The 24,193-nt window shown below is 40.3% G+C and overlaps 1 long non-coding RNA gene across 1 annotated transcript; it reads left to right on the forward strand.

Annotated features, from left to right (window-relative positions):
- Positions 1-13,027: 13,027 nt before the first annotated feature.
- On the forward strand, positions 13,028-19,954 carry LOC141364163 (uncharacterized). Its single transcript, XR_012369814.1, has 3 exons — positions 13,028-13,551; positions 18,498-18,601; positions 19,760-19,954. It is a non-coding gene; the product is annotated as an uncharacterized lncRNA (long non-coding RNA).
- Positions 19,955-24,193: the final 4,239 nt, after the last annotated feature.

The raw sequence follows: 24,193 nt of genomic DNA on the forward strand, positions 1-24,193 counted from the left end.
TGTTGTTCTTTTGGTTTGTGTGATGATGAAGATTCTGTTCTGTTCTGATCTCAGTCATGAAGTGTTAAACTCACAGCACTATAAACACTCACACATCACTGAAGCATGACAACACAATGCAAAGAAGTGGGCAGGATTTCAAGCAACTTGTGCTACTAAACTAATATACAGCCAATAATAAACATTATGTACTAAAGAAAGTAAAACTCATTGATTGAACAGATCACATTTTTAAAACACTTTGTGTAAAGCTGCAGTTTCTGTTTATTATGATCATATGAAGAACAGAAGAATGATTTTAAGCAGATAAAGATTGACTGGTACATGATGATATAGAGCAGTGATTCCCAACCGGGGGTACGCGTACCCCAGGGGGTACGTGAAGAGTTTCCAGGGGGTACGCGAAAAGATTTACATTTTGCTTTGATCTCATTTACTTTTAATAAAAATGTCTTTCGTTTGTCCAGTCATTGACCTAAGATTGATTTTTGTGAGGAAAGCATTGTATAAAGAACAACTTTGTAATTTTAATCTTATTATTAATATAAATAGCCGTCAAGAGTAATGCGCAGCATGATCCAAAACGCAATAGCGATGTCCAACTCAAGAACGATCTGACTATTTTTAATGAACCTGAATAGTTTCTAAAGACACAAAGTTTATTAACTATAATTAATGTTTAAATAATGTTATAATATTCATTCCCGCTGCCGTTGCATTTTCAAATTATGCAAAAAAAACCTTTTGCATTGTTTTTGGCTAACATATTTTGTCCCGTATGATATCTTTTGTATTTATAGAGAATGCCTTAACACATTTTGTTTCTATTTACATTTGAACAGAATAATTTAACTTATTTGCACACTTTAATTATCAGTAACTTAAATTGCGATTTTAGTAAATTTAGGGCATTTACTAAAAAGGATGTGAGAGCTCAATTCCAAATCAGCGCCGGAGTTGAAAATTTGCGTGTGATTTACTACAAAGGCGCAAATAAAATACACAGGCACAATAATGACATAAGCACATTTCTCTAATGACCACTGCAATCTACTAAGAGCAGCGCAAATTAGTACAGGGTCGCAAATAAGAGACCTCAGCAGGACATCGACAATGAAAATGCGGACTGCGGAGTGTGAAATTCCAGCTAAGTGAAAGTAAGAACCGGAGGACGAAAGATGAAGGGTAAAAGAGGTTTTGAAATACCTGATTTGACTTTTCCTCGTGACTTCTCCTCCTCTTTTCACCAGCAAATTAAACATGGCTTGGCAAACTATATATATTTTTTAAAGTATGTTCCTCTGGCAAAATGTAATACTCTCCTCGCATTAATGTTAACGTAGGAAAACTTTTAACAAATGCATATGCAATAAGGTCGCAAAAATAACACCTTTTCAGAGCTAAATATCTGTTGCGTGTCTTTAGTAAGTTCAGTCGTTATTTAACGTCAAAATGATGGTTTGCGTAAGCTGTTAGTAAATCTGGCCCTTAACCCTTTAGGCGCCAGAGGTTTTTTCCTAAAACGTTTAATTTTGACATGTTACTTTCAAAAGGCTATATCTTAAACGTGATAAGAGATAGAAACTTTCTGTAAATTAGAGAAATATTAAGGATGACACACTTTATGGAGGGGAATAAAATGTCCCATTAAATTTGCATATTATGACGTCATATGTGGCAGCCATCTTGAATTTTCATGAAAAGTCACATGTTTGAATGATAAAATGCAGCACTTCTTTCCCCCAAAATGTCCCTCACCTTCTGTATGCTATATTGCACAATACTGAATGCTCAGGTAAATAGTAAGTAGTAAACAAACTGATCTGCGCGCCGATAGACTAACGTTATGCATAATGGCTCCTCTACCCCGTGTATAACACCGCCTCTGCTCCTGCTACGAGCCGCATGGCCAGATCTGCCTCGCATGCGCCCCGAGTGGAGAGAATTTGCACAGCTGGGACTATTGCCATTACTGTCGCCGTGATTGTGAGGAGGTGCACGGGACGGAGCACTGGAAGTCGGCCGCTCGCCCGACAGACTCCCAGGGCCCACTCGGGAAGACGCAGCTCGCTCTACATTGCTTGCACGGTAAAAAGACTGGACGCGCATATTACCTCCAGCCTCATTCCCCACACCTGTAACACGCCTGCTAACCCGATGAATTCTCCGACCCCGAGTAACATTCCCACCACTGACATTGGGCAAAGGATTCATCATGTGCTTGGTGTATAGCTACAATTTCACTTTGTCCAGCTGCACGATTGCAAAGCAGGTGCGCGTCTGAATCGTGGTCACTAAATGAATCACCAGCATCTTCTGAAGGCAAATATTCCCCTTCAGAATCATTGTCAGCGAATATAAGACCCACCACTTCATTGCAGGTAAGCTTTTTTGATGCCATTATATGATCATGTATTGAAAAAAACTCGCTGAGGTTATCGATCTGATAAAATGACTCACTTGCACACTAGCTATGCTGTTGCGCACTTCAATGCGCTCTTGCTCTAAGAGTTTGTATAGAAGCATGATGTTTTTCTGAGTCGGGTATAAAGTAGGACATGTCTGCCATCTAGTGGAGGGGGGGATGAACGAAATTTGACACCCTATGTAACAAAATCGGCAGTTACATTCAGTGACGCATCTTGTCGACAAAAGTCGACCGTGTCGCCTAGAGGGTTAAAGGGGTCATATGATGAATTTTTTTAATTTGTAAAATAAATCTCTGGCGTTCCCAGAGTCCATATGTGAAGTTTTATCTCAAAACACCCTACAGATAATTAATTATAGCATGTCAAAATTGCCATTTTGTAGGCCTGAGCAAAAATGTGCTGTTTTTGGTTGTGTGTTTTAAAATGCAAATGAGCGGATAAAATGCAAACACTGATCGCAATGGTAGTGGTTTGTTGAAATAAACATGCTTCATCAGTCAGTGCTTTTTACTTTAGTATTTAAAATGAATTAATTAATTAAAATTACTAATTATTTGTCATTAAAACACAACTTTGGTTTAGTTTCGATGAAGGGGTACTTGAGCCTTACTGATAGGGCTGTGGGGGTACTTAGGGCTAAAAAGGTTGGGAACCACTGTTCTAACAGATATCGACAGAGCATTGATTTTAAAAGAGAAACAGAGAAACGCGAGCAGGGCATTTGTTGGTGTTTTTGCCGTCCTTCCTATGGGATTCGGCAAAGGTTGGTCGCAACTGAAATGGGCAACCTTATCATGGCGATGCAAGCCTGCGTGCACGACGAGATGGATATAATTAGCGGTCGTTGCCAGCTTCTTTTCGGAAGCCCGGAGTCGTGGTTGCTGAATAATTGGAGGGACATGCTAGGCTCCAATATTTTCAAGCCAACGTAGGGTATCGTCGTGGATGAAGTTCACCTAACGTACAAATGGTAAGAGATAGTCATACTCCATGACTTAGTAAATACTTCATGTTGTGATATAAACGAAATGTTGTAAACATAGTAGGTGTTGATGTACATTCGCTAACTCAGACTTAGTATAATCACAATGTTAGTGTCATTGTAGCGAAATTACTAGCAGTTCGGTCAGGCTGCTAAAGACGCCATTTCAACATCACACACTCCGTTGCTCTGATTGGTCGTAGGTCTATCCAATTGAGTGCAGAGGCATTTTTCGGTTGAGACACGCCTCATAATTTTAGTTCAATGGAGCGGTATCAGACTCAAATTCTGACTAGAATTGAGTATGACAACGTCAGGCTACCAGTGTCACTGTTTGATTGTTAAACCATCTGAACTTAAACAAACTAGTTTCACTTCTCTTAAATGAAGACATTAGTCAGTTATGAGTTATTTGCATACCATTTTTGAATTCTCATAAACATTGAATAGTTTACTAATGGATTGTGCTAGACAATTCATAAAGGATGATGTTTTGTTCTCTTCATTGGTATGAACACTGAACTCTCTGAAGAAATGTTGTCATTGCAAACATCACCTGTTGGGTCATAATTATTCAAAGATCATCAGATCTGCTGTCGTGCTGTTTTCAACTGAATTCCAAGAACAAAAGAAAAATAATTTGCTCTCTTATATTCTCATTTGATGTCAAGGAGTCTGTGTATGTTGTGCTCTTAACAGCTTCATTATTTAATGAGGGGTTTAAAGCAAATAAAGAATAAATGAGTTTGATATTAAACCTAAAATCTGATCATATGGTAAAATAATTTTAAGCTCCTGCACTCCGTGTGGCATCAATATGAATAAGCATTTTGCATGAATGGTTGTTAAAAAATGTTGTATTTATCATCATAAGTACTGATGAACTTTGTGGGTCTCCTCTGATCAGTGTTGTGTGTTATTGTGTTGTATGATCATCTGAAGCTGTCTTTGATCAGTGAGCACAGGAATGCGGATGATACAGGACGGGGGTTGTGACCGAGTAATAATTCCTACATTTTTAATCTTACACATGAAGTATAATCACAATATTCCCAAAATCCCATTTTAATCACATTATGAGGGTTCAAGCAAATGTGGTCAATGATACTGACTGATGTGAGTGATTATCAGCAGTTAAAATTAAACTGTAGTACAATAATAATAAAATTCATCTATGTTGAAGCTGCTTTAACACAGCAGAAATTGATAGATAAATTAATGTATAATTAAATTAAATGTATAAATTCTGTAATGTTGTTATTTAAATGTACTATAAAACAAAATAAATCAGCTGTAAGTTAAATAAATTATGACCATCATCATCTGCAGTATCTGTCAGGTGTATGAGTTCAGTCACTGTGAGTCTGACCGAAAGAGGTTTTTGTATCACTCTTTATCACTGTGTCAACACTGGACCACTGTGAGCACTTTGACAGTAATAATCTCCTGAATCTTCAGTCTGAACTCCACTGATGGTCAAAGTGAAATCTGTGTTTGATCCGCTGCCACTGAATCTTGATGGAGTTCCTGACTGAAGTCTTGTTGCAGTACACTGTAAAAAAAGTCTGTAAAAATTACAGGGGGAAACTGTGAAATGGCAACAGCAATAGACCGTAAAATTGAAAACAGTGTATCACTGTTAAATAAAAATCAAATTTCCCTAAATCAAGAACAGGCACAAAACTTTAATTTTACTATCAAAATATGTGTAATTTACGGTGAAGAACTATGAATTGGCTACAGTAATTGACCATAAAACCTAAAGCAGTATATCACTGTAGAAAAAACATCTAATTACCTTAAGTCAAGAAACAGCACAAAACTTAAATTTTACTGTCAAAATGTGTGGAATATTACAGTGAAGAACTGTAAATTGGCTACAATAACAGACCATAAAACACAAAACAGTTTATTACTGTAGTAGATACATTGATTTACCCTGAATCAAGAAACAACACACCACTGTATTTTTACTATCATTAAATATAGGAAATTACAGTGAAGAACTGTGAAATTTCAACAGTAAATGGCTGTAAAAAAACATTTCCTTTAAAACAGTTGGCTGCACCCCTAGTAAAGTTGGGGGGAAAGGGTTATGAAAAAATAAATTGTTGATTGCTTAGTTTCAAAGTCAAAAATCCAAAACCTTTAAGACAAACATCCTAAAATAAATAAATATGCAAAATAAATTTTTTACACCTGTAGGCTACTCTAAACTGTGAACACAAAACCCAATTTTCAAGCTACATTCACAAAACCTCAGACTGTTCTTGCAAAACCAAACTTTCACCTCAAAACAGTTCAATCTGTGTTGTCAAATCGTGCCCCGAGTCAATCAAAATTAAAAACACTACAAAACAGTCACTAAACACTACGTAGAAAAATAGAAAACACAATGCTCAGGACATGAAAGGGATAGTTCACCCAAAAATGAAAATTCTGTCATCATTTACTCACTTTCACGTTGTTACAAACCTGTAAATGTCTTTGTTCTGATGAACACAAAGGAAAATATATTGAGAAATGTTTATAACCAAACCATTCGTGGACCCCATTCACTTCCATAGTAGGAAAAAAGTATACTAGTTTTTCTCGATTGCTAAGACACATTTCTTGAATGCTGATCTCCTTTTCTCTAAACTGTGAACACAAAACCCAATTTTCAAGCTACATTCACAAAACCTCAGACTCTTCTTGCAAAACCAAACTTTCACCTCAAAACAGTTTAATCTGTGCTCAAAACTGAACTATGTTGTCAAATCGTGCCCCGAGTCAATCAAAATTAAAAACACTACGGAACAGTCACTAAACAATACGTAGAAAAATAGAAAAACACAATGCTCAGGACATAAAGCTCGAGAAATAAATGTTTATTGTTCACTGTATGCTAAATGCATGTTGCAAAACAAACAAAAAAAACCTGTGCATTTAGCACTTGTACAAAAAGACAAAACAGAAATCTTGTGCCAAACATGGTCAATCATAGTAGCTCTGATTTCATCAGATATTACTTTCCTTTGTCTTCGCTAAACACCTTGACGTCCTCTCACACAAACTCTTCCTCTCAGATTTCTATTCATTACAAACCCGTGCTCTCTGAACTGGCTGTATTGTATATGTTCCCTCACATAATTAGCCACAAGTGTGATCAATTTTGAGTTGTTGTGTTCAAGTGGTGACACTTGTGCTTTAACTGTGCTTGGCTGAATCCGAAACCGCATACTGCCATACTATATAGTATAGGCAAAAAGCAGTAGGCGAACGAATAGTATGTCCGAAACCTCAGTATACGTAAAAGGGTAGGCGAGAATTAGCGGGATTTTGGACTATTTCTCGCGAGATTCAGAGGCACGTGTACTTACAGTTTTTTTCAATTGTTTACACGCAATTTTGAAAACTGGGTTTTTTTTATCAAAATATAATCACAGTTATCCAAACACCACACTCAATTTGCATAATTCCTAGATTGTTTGCAAAATGACACGTTTAAGTCAAAACATACACACTTCAGTCAAAACATATACACATATTTGTGAAAATGCTATTAGTTTTCATTTCAACCAACACAGTCCTCAATGATCAGACACTATTGCAGCCAGTTTCACACTGCTGTGATAAATAAAAAACACATTTGTAAAAAAAATATTTTAGGAGATAGCATGTGCTAGATTTTTGTCCAGACATTGTTATGTAAGGGATAATTTAGATAAAAAATTGTGACAAACCCACAACAATCTTCATGATTAGTTTGAGATAAGGGGAGAATGTACACAAATAGGCCTACTATAAACTTAACAAGCACTGCACAACACTGATGCTGCAGACTGAATATTTCATTTATTTATTTCAATACTTACAGTATTGTCAGTTATAGTAATCAACCAACAATGAAATCATTGAAACCAATAACATCTGTAGACAAATAAAAAATAATGCATGAAGTACATACACTTTGACTCTGAAGAAAAACTTCTGTAAAAGAAACAAGTATACTGTAACTATTCATCATCTCTCCGTCTGGCTGCATCAGGCCATAAGATTTCATCCACATCACAGGCTATGTCTTCATTAGCAAGGCACCGTTGGAGGAATCGCCTCATGTGACGAATCCACCCCTGCACAGAAGCTGCTTCGATATGATCACAGGCCTCCTCCATGGCCTGAATGAGGGGCACACGGTCATAGGGCCACATGTCATATACCTTCCACCACCATGCTCTTTTATTGGATTCAGTATGGGGGAAGGTATAAGACTTCAAATTCAGGGTGCTCATGGAACCAATTCTGGACCAGAGCAGCACGATGGAATGAGACATTGTTCGAAAAGACAATGTACCACATCTGGTCCACTTGGTTTAATGCTGTGACAATCTTGTGCAATCTGTAAAGAAATGCAAGTATTAGATTGCATTATAGGATTCCATATTTGCATGGTGGTGGAGGACCCCATTTTGTGTACAGTTTTTTCCAATTGCTAACACACAATTTTGCAAACTAGTCTGGTTTTATCAAAAAACTTAACACAATTTACAAAACCACACACCCAAATAGCAAAATACCACATATATCCTGCAAAATGAAGCACTCCAACCTAAACTACATATAACATTATCAAAATCAAACTTTGACACAAATTGGAACACACTTCATTCATATTACCAGATTTTTGTCTAACCAACTACACACAGTTGGGCATAATGAAAAGTGCACTTTTCTTTAGTATGCTTTGCCATAATACTAAAATATGTTCACATGCACAGAAATATTTGCAGATACACACACATGCTGTTGATTTTTTTTTCCACCAAACAAGTCACAACGCCACATCACAGGCAATATATTCCCTTGCCAGACATCGAGGGAAGAAGCGCCTTGAGCGCCTTATTCATCCCTAAATTGCACCAACATCAATCCCATCACATGCCTCTTCCATAGCCTGCAAAAGAGGCATGCGCACAAAGGGCTGGTAGTCAGCAAACCAGTTTTGGACTGGGGCTGCACGAGGAAAGCTCACGTTGTGCCATACTACAACATACCAGTTTCTTTGGTCTGCATCATTCATACACTCTGATGGTATGAGAATGTTGTGGAGTCTTTCTAGAAATGTGAGAATATGGGCTGTGTTGTATGGTCCAAGGTTGGCATGACGGTGGAGGACACCATCCCTAATGGAGATGGCAGCACACATTGTGATGTTCCCATCACGTTAGCCAGGAACATCTATAATGGCTCTGTGGCCAATGACGTTCCCGTTGGCTTTTTTTAGTTACACCCTGATTGAAGTGTTAACAATTAACCATTCAGGTGTTTGGGCAGATGGCACATATATTGGCCATTTAGCTCGTGTAGTGTCATTTTGAATGGTAGTGTTTTGAAAAGGCAAACATGTGACTTTATGTCAGATTGTTGTGTCTTGTGCAGAGAACCGTGTTCAGTGCATTTAAAAAGTGCCAATGTGAATTGCAAAATGTGTGTAAAGCAGAAAATGTGTTTAGACTTTTGGATACTTGAGAAGAGGTGTTGCTCTCTGTGTGTCAGTTTACAGTTTTTTACAATTGCTATGACACTTTTTTCAACACTTTTAACAAATTTTCTAAACTCTTAACGCACCAACACACCTAAAACACACAACTGGCAAAACAGTTAATTTTATCCTCAAAATCACACTTTAGGGGTTTTCACACTGCGCTTAACCCTGGGTTATCTTCATTCTAAACCCCGCTTTTAACCCTGGGTTAAGGAGCGTTTCACACCTGTAATTTGAAAGCGGTGTTAGCACCGCTTTTTACCCAGGGTTATGAAACCCTGCTCTGGAGCAGGGTTAGCACCGCATTTGTGGTGTTAACCCTGCATTGTGGTGCCAAACGCATGCAGTGTGAAACGAAGCAGGGTTAGAATGTTATGACCCTAATTAAACACAGCTGAAGTAGCTAATCAAGACTTGATAATTACAGACAGGTGTGTTGAAACTGGGTTGGAGACTCCTGACCCAGGGTTTAGGAATGCTCAGTGTGAAACGTCAAATTATGAATACCCAGGGTTATCTCTTAACCCCTGGTTAAGTTTGAACAGTGTGAAACATGAAAAAAATAACCCAGGATTCCGTTAACCCTGGGTTTAGAATAACCCAGGGTTAACAATTTCAGGTGTGAAAAGCCCTATTGTAAACTAAACTCTCACACTGTTTACAAAAACACTCTAAACATGTTTCAGAATCAACTAGTTATACCAGATCACCAACACATGTTCTCTTCCAACAGAAACATTTAGTCAATCATAACACAATGTCATAAAAAACACAAACATAAGATGGAAAAACAAAAACTGCATAAGTTTATGTGTAAATCTGTCCTTATAGACTGTAGTAGATTATAGACTATAGATTATAGTTTTTTTTTGGAAAACTTTTTTATAGTTTTGTTTAGTTGGGTTTAGTAAATGCATTCATTATGTTTGTTTTGCTGCAGCAATTCAAGACAAAAATGAATCATTCATCTTAGAGTACAGTTTATGAAAAAAAGTAGAATTGTTGCAGTAAAGACTTTACAGTATTTACAACAGGACATTACTGCAAGATAACAAACATAGTCAATATTACTTCCTTTTACAGTAAAAAAGTAAAAATAAACAAATACAACCAGAAAAAGCCACTGAAGAATAAAGTAAAAAAGAAAATCTCATCATCTAATCTATTGCGTTTCTATTTGGCCACATGTTCTCATTCACATAACACCTGATTTTTCTCTGGCAAGGCATCTTGTGAAGAACCTTTTGCCATGTCTTATCCACCTCTGACAGTGTTCAAGTGTGATGTCTGGGAATGCACCATCTATTGCATCCAGGTGGGACTAGAGAAAAACCTCTCCCTTGTCCTGGTGGTCTTCCGCTGGCTCGTGCAGACATATATCTTATTTTTGTGTTGCTCATATTGTTCCTTTTCCACACAAGATCAACCTATAGAGGCCCTCCTTTACTTTGTTGTATACCATATAGGCATGCAATTGAAAGAACCTGAGTGTGTTTCCTAGGTGGGAATCAGCTGTGATTTATATATTTGCATTGGTACAATAAATTGTTTTTCAATCCCAATGGAATAAAATACAGGGGATATATTTATGTTTCAATTCATCATATAAACAGCTGTTTACTTTGACTATAAGTGAGGTTTAGCACATGATGTTATCTGTTTTGACATGCTGTGTTAAAGCATTTGTAAATTTGACATTAAAATCTATTGTTTTGGTCTTGTTTGAGCTTGTCTGTAAAAGAAGTTAAAGCATTTTAAATTTGTGTTAATTGTATGCATTTTGTGTTAAAGCAACAAGAAATGTGTTAATAGTATAGCTTACACAGGTGGATGTAGTGCTAACTGTGTTAAGAGTTTTGAAAACTTGTTAAAAGTATTGAAAAATCTGTCATAGCAATCGTAAAAAACTGTAAATAGTTGTGCTGTTCATGTCATTTTAGTGTGTTAGCAATTAGAAAAAACTGTAATAGCAGCGCAAAGGGTGATGTTACCCCTCGCTGCCCTGGCACATTGGTGATTGCCCTGTGTCCAATAACATTTCTTTCTCTTCTTCTTCTTCTTTTTCTTCTTCTTTTAGTCTTTCCATTTTTATTAAAGTTGCCTTTATTGCACACCTGAGTGCTGCGTTTTCAAATTAGAACATGTGTGTGCTTCCACACTTGGTGGATGTGACTATCCAATTCATTCATTAGTGTGGTAATTGGCAATCCAGAGCTTTGTAATGACAAGGAAGTAACCTCACAATCGTTATCTGTGTATAAGGTGTGAAAATGTGTGTAAAGTTTTACAAATCACTGTGTGTTATGTTTTGCAAAAAGGGTAAAGCAAACATTGTGTGTTATGTTGTGCAAATCTGTGGAGGTGTTTTGCTCATTTGAGTAGAATTTTGCAAATTGTGTGGAAATTTATATTTTAGTGTGTAAACAATTGTAAAAAACTGTAAGTATTGTCCGAAACCGCCTACTTACTGAAAATGTAGTAGCCTAAGGGAAACAGCACGAGAACAGAGTAGTACGTCCGAATCCTCAGTATTCATAAAATCAGTAGGCGAGAAATCCCCGGATGCCCTACTGAGTCCGCCCCGATTCTGAAGCGTGCATCGGATGGACACTTCTATCCCAGCTTTCCCATGATGCCACGGGAAAGCAAAGCAATCGACCGGAGACCAACCAATCGGGTGATTTTGATACGTTACACAGGACTGTTCCTCAGCACCCTGACTTCACGCACAGACCGGCCAGGATTTACCACAAAGTGCTCAGCTGATTCATGAAAATAAAGCTGTAGAATTATCACACCTGTGTTGAGATGGCAGTAAATATGTGATGGTTTGTTAGAAAAATACAATTGAATAAAGTTTTGTTTCATATGGGATTCACTTCAATACGTTTTCATTTATTGTGATCGTTTTATTCATTCATTTTTTATTCATGTTTCCTGTTGTTTTAAGTAAATACAAGAGATTGCTTCACTAAAATGTATATAATCACATTGCCTGCATTGTCTAGTTTGTATTCAAGCACAGCTGTCATCTGACAATAGATATTAAATTACAAGCTGCTTGTTTTACTTATTTTGTCCCCTACAAAATAATGTGTAATATATCTGTAACACTGTTACAGATCAAGTTACTTATGCAATCAGGTGTTAGTGCACCTGTCCCTCATACACACGCATACGTTTTCATATCTGTTAATAGGTTTGTTTGAGTTTATGCACCGCTGTAAGAACCAACAGCTGGATGACATCAAAGTACCGTGAGAGCGATTCCAGAAATCATACGGAGAAGTCTGATTTCGAGTTGCTCTCGCGGTATTGTGATGTCAATCTCCTGTCGGTTCTTGTGGTTCCGCATGAACTCGAACAAGTCTACTACGTCATGTCACATGATAACGTCAACATGGCGAATGCTGTACATACTTAACGTGAACGTACATACTGCCTTAGCGCACGTTAAGTAGGTACCCAATGAAATTCAGTACCTACACAGTAAGTATGCGATTTCGGATTCAGCCCTTGACTTTTGTCACCTGTGCTCACCATTATGCAGCACGGGTGCATCACAATGAAAATGTGTTGGCAATTTGTGTCTAAAGAAAATCCCTGCTGAAATAACCAGCATACCAGCAAGACCAGCATATGTTGTGTTTTGGTGCTGGTTTGCTAGTGAACACTAAACCATAAAACCAGCATTAGCACCAGCATTAGCACCAGCTAAACCAGCAACAAACCAGCATTACGACCAGCTAAACCAGCATTAGCACCAGCATCTCATGCTGGCCATACCAGCATATGTTGTGTTTTGGTGCTGGTATGCTGTGACCACTAGCTAAACCAGCATAGACCAGCATAATTCCCATGCTGGTTTGATGCTGTTTTTTCAGCAGGGATTTGTGCTTATGGTTTTGCCAAAAGAGTGACTGATTCAATCAGTGGGTTCAGGCAACTGAGCATTTGGTTCAGACAATAGGGTTTAGTGTTTTAGCAATTGAGAAAATCAGTTTGAAGCAGTAAGCATGATGACTTAATGGCCGTTTCTCAATACGAGAAACGCATAGCAGGCTGCATACGTTATCTAAACTGCCTTATTTCAGTGTATATTAACAATTATAAAGTTGAAAAATATTCGTAGTTAATCGTAAATTGTTGTAATATGCTTATGACTTGCGAATGTAATGCTTAGTTCATTTAAATAAACCAGGTTTGATGGCGTATGCAAATATATAGCAAAAAAATTGACTGCACGCTCACTTGCAAAATAATTTTATTTTAACCAACGTTTCGGCAAATAGCCTTCGTCAAGGTATGTGATGGCGTATGCAGCCTGCATATGCGATATCCGGAGGATGCAGCCTTCGAAGTGAGAAACGTTTCACTTTGGCATCAAAATAGTGTGACACTGGAATTTATTATTAAAAATCTCATTTATTAAAGCCATATTATTAGGAGAGACCGTAAATACGTTGTTTGAAGCAGGTGCCTCGAAAGACGCCTCGAAAGAAAGTTTGAGGCTACACACGCTTAGACCACCGTGGCGCGAGGCTCCGTGTGCAGACTGAAAAGACGCTGAGAAAAGAAAAGCATCTCGACTCGGACAAGAAGACCAGACAAAGGTAATATATGTATTTTTTGTCCTTATAATTCTACCTCACTGCGCTGCTTTTCTTCATGTAAGTTAGTGATTATATTATTAGCTAACCCAACTTGCTGGTGTGATACGTAGGCTCATATATACATTAGGCTAACATTGCGATGTACCATGCTTAACGTGTTCTTTGGGTCGTGCAGTTCAGACATTGTAATTGTTTATTCGAGTTGTTTCCCATGCTTCTGGGAATACGTCTTGTACCCAGGGATTTGAACCCTCAGCAGTGTTTTCAAATGTTAGGCGTGACATTAGACGTTTGCGCCTTTTTTCTCATTCAGTGGCAGACAGTGCTTAACGTTAGTTGTGGTACTCTATCCGGGTGGTTGTATTGACCATCGACAGTAAGTCTTTTAGAGGAACAAAGTTTTACTAAAAAGTTACTCGAAACTTGGTTGTTTTCTTTTTGTTTTAGGTGAGTTGAAGTTTGCTATGTCTTAACACGGTGCATCTCAACATTTTTGTGTTGCCCTCAAAGTTAAATGTAGCTTTAAATGTTGAATTGTTATTTCTGTGCAAAGTCGGTGTATATGTCACAGGTGATGTTTTGAACCAACGACGGGCGGAACCCGTCTTCCACATCCTTGGTTGAACCGACGACGGGCGGAACCCGTCTTCCACATTTCATTTCCGGGGTTTCCCCGAAGTCAAAATTAAGCCTGATTGCGCGCAGGTGGGGATAATTTACACAGCGGTTGCTAATAGGCTGACAAGGAGAAGAGTCAGTGTATAAAAACACCTTTGAAGACTTCAAACGGTGTGCTTGTGGTGTACTTTGTATACGTTGTGTTGCTGCTTTGCAGACGGACCACGCTGGCTGGATTGTGTATCTGGGGAAAAGAGGAAGAGGGACAGTCAGTTGACGAAGGAATACTGAGGGATTTCATCAGAGAAAGAGTGGACACAGAGCTATCAAGAGTGTAGCTAATAACAGTTGTTGACAACTAAGCGTGAGTAACAGCTGTGGTAATTATCTGTGCAATACTTGTACGAAGAGTTGTTTGGTGTGTTCCTTTGTGTTTTTGAGGTCCCTGGCCCCACTGGAGAGGAGAGCGTGGGCGAGCCGCGGGTTGACCGGAAGCACGGACGAAGCATCTGGTAGGAAGCACCATTCACCAGCAGAATAGTGGCCCTGTGGGAAAACAGAAGCACAGGTGAGCCAGAGGAGTGATAATCAACACACCGGGCCTGTAAATAACACACATCTCACCCTCATTGGCGGTCCAGCTATTGCCCAACCTTCCTCTCGAGGTCGTCGTAGCCAGGTGGCAAGGGCGATTTAAAAACCACGTGAAGTGTATAAGAGTGCTGTGGGTGAGTTACACGGATTGATGGTGTTTACGTTTTACTTGCTGTGTGTATGCTGTGCTTGCAGCGTTCAAACTGCCTAGCCTCCGACGAGTCACGAGACGACGACATCTGTTGTGGCCTGGGTCCTAAGGAGAGCGAGAAAATTGAGCCCTGTGCCCGGGGTGTGTCAACGAGAGCTTGGTTCATCCATAGAGCAGACAGTGGTGAAACCCAGTGAGTATTACCAAGAGTGTACCGTGCGGACTGTGGGTTGTAGCGGTGTGTGTATTGACCTCTCCAACAGAAGCTCGTGGTGAGCGGAGCCCCGACGAGAGTTCGCCCCAACTCGTGACCCCGGTCGTGGAAGAAGGAGGGGGGAGTTTGGGAAGCGTTCGGCTTTGTGTCATCGGACCCACGAGTCCCTACGACGCCCGGACAGCCTGAGTGGATGGGCGAAGGAATACGGTGCACCAACACTGTAGCGAAAATCCACTGTTTGCAAGTAAAGCTCTGTGTGCATGAAGATCCTCAGTGCTGTGAGTAACATAACCTGTGAAGTAAATCTGTTCTGTGCTTATAGCAATTATCTACCTGTACAAGTAAAGCTCTGTGTGCATGAAGATCCTCAGTGCTGTGAGTAACATAACCTGTGAAGTAAATCTGTTCTGTGCTTATAGCAATTACCTACCTGTACAAGTAAAGCTCTGTGTGCATGAAGATCCCCAGTGCTGTGAGTAGCATAACCTGTGAAGTAAACCTGTCCTGTGCTCATAGCAATCACCTACCTGTACAAGTGAAGCTCTGTGCGCATGATGATCCCCAGTGCTGTGAGTAACGTAACCTGTGAAGTAAACCTGTTCTGTGCTTATAGCAATCACCTACCTGTACAAGTGAAGCTCGGTGTGCATGAAGATTCTCAGTGCTGTGAGTAACGTAACCTGTGAAGTAAACCTGTTCTGTGCTTATAGCAACCACCTACCTGTATAAGTGAAGCTCTGTGTGCATGAAGATCCCCAGTGCTGTGAGTAACGTAACCTGTGAAGTAAACTTGTTCTGTGCTTATAGCAATCACCTACCTGTACAAGTGAAGCTCTGTGTGCATGAAGATCCCCAGTGCTGTGAGTAACGTAACCTGTGAAGTAAACCTGTTCTGTGCTTATAGCAGTTACCTACCTGTGCAAGTGAAGCTCCGTGTGAGCGAAGATCTCCAGTGTTGTGAGTAATATAACCTGTGAAGTGAAACTGTTCTGTACTCGTAGCAATTACCTACCTGTGCCGGGGGAGCTCTGTGTGGGAACGAAGATCCTCCAGTACTGTGAGTAACGTAACCTGTGGAGTGAACTTGACCTGTGGCCATAGCCATCACTTACCGTTCCAACGAAGGTCCCGTGTTGAACGAACAGCGACTAGTAACAAAGTACCTTACCCTTGTCTGACTGATATTTGATTCTGCCTCCAGGAGAAGCGGAGCGCGCCACGGATTGTTGGGCCAGAGCCCCCAAAGGAGCCCCTGTCCCCAGTCTTTCCCTCAAGTGGCCCTGGAGGCGAAGAGGAGACATTTTAGTTTTAAATTGCCCTTTCCCCTTTCCCCCTTTCCTTTTAAATATTTAATAAAGATTATTTTAACGATAGTTTACTCGTCTGTCTGGTCATTGGGGTGGTCTTGGGAACCTTCTCGAGGTGGAAGAGTTGAGAGGGGCGTGACCTTTAGTCTATTCGGGTCCGCCCCCGGCCGTGACAGATTCATTTAGAAGCTTATTCTTTATTGCAAACTTTGTCACGATGAACGAACCACATTGATAATTTTCCCTCGCTTCTGTGAATACTGGATATCTTGTACCACCTATATTTGAACCTATCATATGCCAGCATTGTTTTTTGAAAATAGCCAGGTAACGGTTGACTCTTTTAACTAGAAGAATTGCGCCTTTTTCTGTTCAGTGGCAGGGCTCACTTTGTTTAGCTAGTGCTGCTCGGTCCGGATGGTTGTATTGAATGTCCTGCTTTGGTGAGGAAAAAAAATTTATTCGAGAGATAACCTTACATTTTTGCTAAAGTTACTGTTTTTTTTTGTTGTTGTTGAAGTTTGCTACATCACGAATATCTTATCATGGTGCATCTCAAGTTTTGTATTGCCCTCACAGTGAAGTTAAATATAGCTTGAAATGTTGAATTGCAATTTCTGTGGAAAGTCAGTGAAGACAATCAAAGGTTATGTTCTTCATTGCAAATTGCATCGAAATGAACCACATTGTTTATTTAAGTGTTGTGGTGCCGGTTGCGGTAGGGCATTTGTCAGATATGGAGCATTTAAGGCACATTTCTACCGCAAGCATAACGTACCTGCTGCCCCTGTTAGTGTTAGGGCTGTTGTTAATACTTATAGATGCCCAGTTGCATTGTGTGAACACCAATGTCAAGAGATCAAGGATCTGTTAACACACTTGAAGGAACATATTGCTGAAGGATGTGCAGTAGGTTGTCCAGTGACTGGATGCAAAGGTGTTTTCAATATCAAATCTTCATTTACATCTCACATGTCGCGGAAACACCGAGATTTTTCAGATGGCAGTATCAGTGACTTGTACAGAGAATCTGCATCTCAGTCATCGGTTGCAACTGTTGTAACTGAATCAGATAGCTTTGGCCCTCAAGTGAATGAGGTAGAGACAGATGAAGGTGATATGGATATAGCAGAAAATTTTAGTGATCTTTTTCTCAGAAATGTCAGTTTGTTTTACTTAAAATTACAGGGGCAGTTTATGCTACCTGCTTCGACCATTCAGAATATTGTTGAGGAGATGCAAAACATTCACGACTTGGGTCAGACATATACTTTGAGTAAACTTAGTTCATTGTTAAAAAAATGAGACACCATTGTCAGATGAGGACATCACCAAAGTTTGTGAGTCTGTTAAAGGTTTCGATCTGTTTTCTGCATGTCATACAGGGCCGATGAGGACAGCATACTCAAGAACGCAGTCTTTCAAAAAAATGTTCAACTTTATTGAGCCTAAGAAATTGTTTTTAGGAAGAGATGAGAATCGGAGAGACAGGTTTGCCTATTATGTTCCAGTGAGGGAGACTTTAAAATGTTTGTTAGAGTCTGATCTATGGTTGAGTTGTGTATCAGGAGCGCACTCGACTGAGACTTCTGTGGATGTTCTAAGCGACATTAGTGATGGTCAAATATTTAAGAACAAAGATTTTTTTGTGCAAAACCCATCCTGTTTAAAGTTAGTGCTATACCAGGATGCCTTTGAAGTTGTTAATCCTCTAGGCTCTGCAAAGACCAAACATAAAGTATTAGCTGTTTATGTGTCTGTTGCTAATCTGCCACTTCATGTACGGTCTGACACAGACCACATGTCACTTGTTTTATTGTGCAGAGAGAAAGATTTCAAAGAATTTGGTCATGCTAAGGTGTTCTCTGAATTTCTAGGCGACTTGAAAGAATTGGAGGAGAATGGGATAGTGACATCTCATAAAACGGTAGTCAGAGGGACCTTGTATTGCATTGCTGGCGATAATTTGGGCTCGCATTGCATTGGTGGTTTTTCTGAAAATTTCAGTTGTTCTCAATATTTTTGTCGGTACTGTCTCATAACTCGATCTGAATTTCAGGGTGATGATCCAAATCTGTGTGGACCAGAGCGCACCATTGAGAAGTACGATTCTGCCATTGAGCGCCTCCAGACTGAAGATACATCAGAAGGAGTGAAGTTCAGGTCAGTTTTCAACTCTTTAAATTACTTTCATGTTTGTCAGCCAGGTCTGCCACCTTGTCTAGGCCATGACATCTTTGAGGGCATTTTGTCCTATGATGTTGCACTGTGTCTTAAGTATTTCGTAAAGACAAAGAAATGGTTCACTTACCCCACTCTGAATCGGCGCATTAATCAGTTCAAATACTGTGCATCTGATGCTTCTACAAAGCCGTGTACAGTCAAGCCTCTATCAAAGAAACTGTTAGGACAGGCCATACAGAACTGGAATTTTCTGAGGCTGCTGCCCCTTTTAATTGGTGACCTAGTGAAAGACACAGCTGATGATGTTTGGCAGTTGATTCTGCAGCTAAAAGACATTGTGGACATGGTATGCGCTCAGAAAATCTCTGTGCCTCAGGTTGCATTTCTTGATGCTCTAATTCAAGAATATTTAGAGTCAAGAAAAGCTCTGTTCCCAAACACTAAGCTGAAACCCAAGCATCATTATTTACGTCATTATCCGGCACTCATTTTGAAATTTGGCCCTTTGATCAGACTCTGGACGATGAGATTTGAGAGCAAGCACAGTTATTTCAAGACATGTGCAAGGAATTTAAAGAATTTCAAAAACCTCTGCTTTACTCTGTCCGAAAGACATCAAGTGCTGCAGGCTTACCTCTCAGCAGGATCACTTGGCCAAGTTGTCCTGCAAGTCAAAGACAGTTCCCCATGTTACCTGGAACTCTACAGTCAAGCCATTCAAGATGCAGTCAGACAGTTTGGCTTCACTGATATTGACACACAGGTCACAGTAGAAATGTCTTATAAGGGAACATTGTACAAAAAAGGACAATTCCTTGTGACTGGTAATATGGCTAACGTGGAGTTTGGTGAACTAGTGCTTATTTTGATGAAAAATGACACTATTCATTTTATTGTGTCAGTGTACAGTGCTGAGTTCTTAGCTCATTTCCATATGTACTCCATTAAAAAGGACAATGAAAGGATGCACTGTCTGAACATCATTGACTTAACTGATTTCTATCCATTGCCATCTTACCAGAAGGATGGATATCAATTGGTTCCATTGAAACACAGTGTGCTGTCACAATAATGAATGCCTTTCTATGGTCTTTCATTCTTATGTAAACTGAACTTAATTTACTTTTTCATTCTTAGAAATGGATATTTCAGAGCAAAACAACATCAGAAGTTCCATTACTAAGGTGTTGCCAGACCTCCCAGACCCAATTCTAAACCTTGTGGAGGAGACACTACAATCATTGGGGGTTGAGACCACTGAGGATTTTCACTTTTTACAGGAGGCTGATCTTGCATCAGTTTTACGACCAATACAAGCGAGAAGATTGGTTGCTGCATGTAAACAAACCAGTAAGTACAAATCAACAGAATTTACTTGAACATATATCAATGGTTCAATCACCATTTGTTCATTTGATATTCAATAGAAATACCAAACATTAGTTTTTATGCTCACAGAAAAAAAAACATGTTGAAAAACGAGCACAGGTGCAAATTTGATTTTGAAAACTGCTGCCTTATGCCAACAACGCTGGTGACTTTGGATAGACCACCATGTATACTTCACATATCGTAATTTCCCGACTATAAGCCACAATTTCTACACAAAATTTGCAAAAAAATCTATATCTCTGCGGCTTATACACATTACATTTCAATCATCTTCCATCATATTCTCGTCAGAACAGTGAGCAGATTCTATGATAGAAATTTTAGATCTTCTCTAGGCAGAAGATTTTCATCTGTTTGATATTTCATTTGCAATTCTGAATATCAAATGAACTAATGGTACACAGACCACCAATCAGTTTAATACACCTTTAATTTTATTATTTTTGTTTTACAGTTCAGAGCCCTGAAACCCACAGCCAGTCAGCTGTCAGTCCTTCAGTCTCACCTCTCACCTCTTCTAACTCCACTCACTCCTCACTCTCACCTTGCACCTCAACCAGCAATCTGATTAGAACTGCAGATTGGGTTGACAGCTTTCAGATTCCATGGGGAACATTTCCTGAAGACTTGATGCAGTGCTTGGAGAGAGGGAAAAGGCCAAGCCCACGTTTACGGCGTGAAATGATCCGGATTGTTGTCTCTGCAATGATGAACACTTGTGCATCTCCAAGTAAACTAGAGTCTACAGAAGTTGCCAAAAAAATTGTTGCCAAGTATCCACAGTCCCTAAAAGATGTCATAGAAGGTGAGGTAGTGGGAGCAGGATATCACTCACTAGTCAAACAGCTACAAGCCCGTATTGACAACGTGAAGCGGCCTTCAGCATCAAGGATTAAGAGGCGTAAACCGGAAACGGGTGACTCAGACACAGATGAAATCCCAGCTGAGCAAAGGGCATTTGTTCAGGACACATATGGCTGCATAAAGTGGAATTTGAAGTTCATGCCAGTCAGTTAGACATTGGAAAGCCAACAGGAGAAGAAGGATAAAATGAAGATGCTTCGTGAACAGCATACTTTCAGTCCAGAAGAGGTAAAAGCCCTTATGAAGTGCACTTACTACTCCCAACGTCAAGCAATAAACACAGGAACAGATCTCCAACACCTAATAGAAGAATGGCCTTTTTTATTTGAAGAGATTGGGATGACCATCCATTTCCTAGAGCTCACAGGACTACCACTTAAGGATACTTTTCTCAATAGTGTAGAAAAAAAGGGAAAATGGCTTTTGAACTTTATGACAACTGTCTGTGCAGACAAGACCAAACGGGTCTTGGAGACTGCAATAAAGCTGAAATTTCTGAGAGGGCCGTTGGAGGGCAGCTCAGGTGACATCAAGGATATGATGCTGCTTATTCTCTCCTACTTCAATGAAAAAGAGGAGCACCTCTTCCACTACGTAGAGGAGACATGCCTGGCAAATGAAGTCCAAGTGGAAGGCTTGCCTGTGACCCCTTGCATCATTGTATGTGGTAAGTTTATTCCAGTTTACTGAAGGGGTCTGTATTGACATGTTGCATAAAATACACGGTCAAGTTTAAAGTGTAACTCGCACCAAAATGCATCCTGGGGTGCTGTTCTGAATGTACTCCAGTCAAACTTTTGTTTAAAAGCATAATTATGTCCAAAGTGCCACTTTTAAGCTTGTCCATGTTGTCGTTTTCAGGTCAAATGGCTTTTTGAATGGGGAATCTTGGGGACACTACTATTTTGATACATGATCGCATCAAAATCTCTATTTTAAAAACACTAAGAAGGCTCAACACAACATGAAACTTTGAAGTATCATCAGTGTCTCTACACACGAACTTGAGCATTGAGAACATTGTTAGTGTACACATACTTTACTAAAAAGAACGGTTTTGAACAACTTACTTGGTTTTTCTCCAGGCCGCCAACTTGCCAGTCAAAAAGTGAGTTGTTCAAAACCTTTCTTTTTAGTAAACTCTTTGTACACCAACAATGTTTTCAATGCTCGAGTTCATGTGTACAGACACTGATGATACTTCAATCAAAGTTTCATGTTGTGTCGAGCCATCTTAGTGTTTTAAAAATAGCAATTTTGAAGCAATCACGTATCAAAATAGTAGTGGCCGTACTATTCCAATTCAAAAGGACATTTGACTAGAAAACGACAACATGGAAAAGCTTAAAAGTGGCGCTTCGGACGTATTTATGCTTTTAACCGAACGTTTGACTCGTGTACAATCACAAACACACCCATCTTGGCAAGAGTTACGCTTTAAAAATGCTTGTACTGAGAAAGTAAAAGATCATGTAATGTGATTCACTACAAAACAGTCTGCTCTGTTCTGTTATTGTGCATCATTCAAAACATTTTATATTTGCACTATTGAATGGTAATAGCTGATGTGCTGTTCTTTGCAGGAACCTGCTGCTATGGTGCAAGGCAGTTCATGCTCAGCATAGACGGCAAGATTGTGAACGACCAAATTTCCAACTTCACCACTGCAATCTGCTTGATGTTTGGTAGCTACTACTGCCTGAACATCCACTATCCAGTAGATCTGGGTTCCACGCTTGAGTTCCTTCAGAGGTAAAGTGTGTGTATGTGTCACAAGGTGACGATCTTTTGGGCGGAACCGAAAGCCGGGAAACTTTGGTTCCGCCCGGATGTTTCCGCCCGGACCGGGAAGAGGAAACACCGGACATCCGGTAGCATTGCGAGGGCTGTAATCAGCGAAATAGAGCGCAGCTGTGGGCGTTTAAGGGAAACGCCGGTTGATTGGAGGATGACAGCACACAGAGGAGTATTTTAGAGCAGTGTAAATCACAGTTTGGGTGCGCTAGTTGTGAGTTGAAGTACGGAGCTGTGCTCATCCATTATACGTTGGCAGTTGGTTGCACTCTCTCTCTTTCCCTCTCGTAGTTTTCAGTGGATGTTACCGTAAGAAGAAACCCTGTGGGTAGAAGGAAACAACGGTAAATGTGACACGCTTGGAGTAACCAAGGAGTAAGGAAACGAAGCCGTTTGTAAACTGTTTACCAAGAAGACCGCCGTGAGTATTGGCTCTGGATTTGATCCGAAAACATAGCTACTAACTTGTGTATTATTGAACGCTCCAGGAAGAGGAAAGCGGCCCTACCCCCGATCGAGCGTGGTAGGTGAGCCGCAGGAATAAGTGGATTACATCGCCATAGCAGCAGACCTAAAAGCCCCGGCCGTAGTGTCATCGCCCCCATCTGCCCTTAGCGAAGTGGAGGACGCTGGGCGTCTCGTGTGTGCACCTGTAGTGTGCCGCATCATCCCCTCCACTGAGGAAGAGACGGAGAGGCTGATGGCTGTGAGTAAACATTAACTATTGTATGCTGTGTGCGATTTAAGTGAATGTGAAGGTGTGGGCCGTGGAAGTTGCCCCGTCTGTGTGTTGACAGTTTCAGAGTGCGGCGGTGAAGACCTGGAAGCTGGCAGTGTGTGTGTGTGAGTACAAACACGTACCTGTATATTGCTACTTACCTGTGTGTTCTATCTGTGGCAGAGTGAGGGGCGAAGGAGTTCCGCCGCCCCGTGGTCTCTACAAAGGGGCGCCCCTGTCTGGTATTCGATCGGCCTACGGGCATTGAGGACAGGGCAGCGCTCAGCCCGGTGAGACGGTGTGACGGTTCGCCCCCCTGCTGACCAGCGAATTCGCCGAGAGGGTTTTGGCCCCCGGCACCCCCTGGGGAAATCGTCGCCGTTTGCCCTTCTGTGCAGGCCAGCTGTCGTAAGCCCGCCCCCGTGCATTGTCGACCAAAACACCGTATAGCGAGCTGAGGAAAAGCCGCACTTACCCGGAGTTGTAAATAGCAGAGAGGTGAGAAGTATCCAAGTTGCACTAACTGTGTTATTGTGTCCAAGCTGCCTGTAAAGGAAGAGAGAACGAGAGTGAACGTCAGTAGAACAAACTGTGGACAGTCACACACGCCCGAGCTGTAAACAGCAGAGAGGTGAGAAGTATCCAAGTTGCACTAACTGTGTTATTGTGTCCAAGCTGCCTGTAAAGGAAGAGAGGACGAGAGTGAACGTCAGTAGAACGAACTGTGGACAGTCACACACGACCGAGCTGTAATCAGCAGAGAGGTGAGAAGCATCCAAGTTGCACTAACTGTGTCTTTGTGT

The sequence above is a fragment of the Misgurnus anguillicaudatus genome, chromosome 6 (assembly GCF_027580225.2).
Source record: "Misgurnus anguillicaudatus chromosome 6, ASM2758022v2, whole genome shotgun sequence".
Lineage (NCBI taxonomy): Eukaryota > Metazoa > Chordata > Actinopteri > Cypriniformes > Cobitidae > Misgurnus > Misgurnus anguillicaudatus.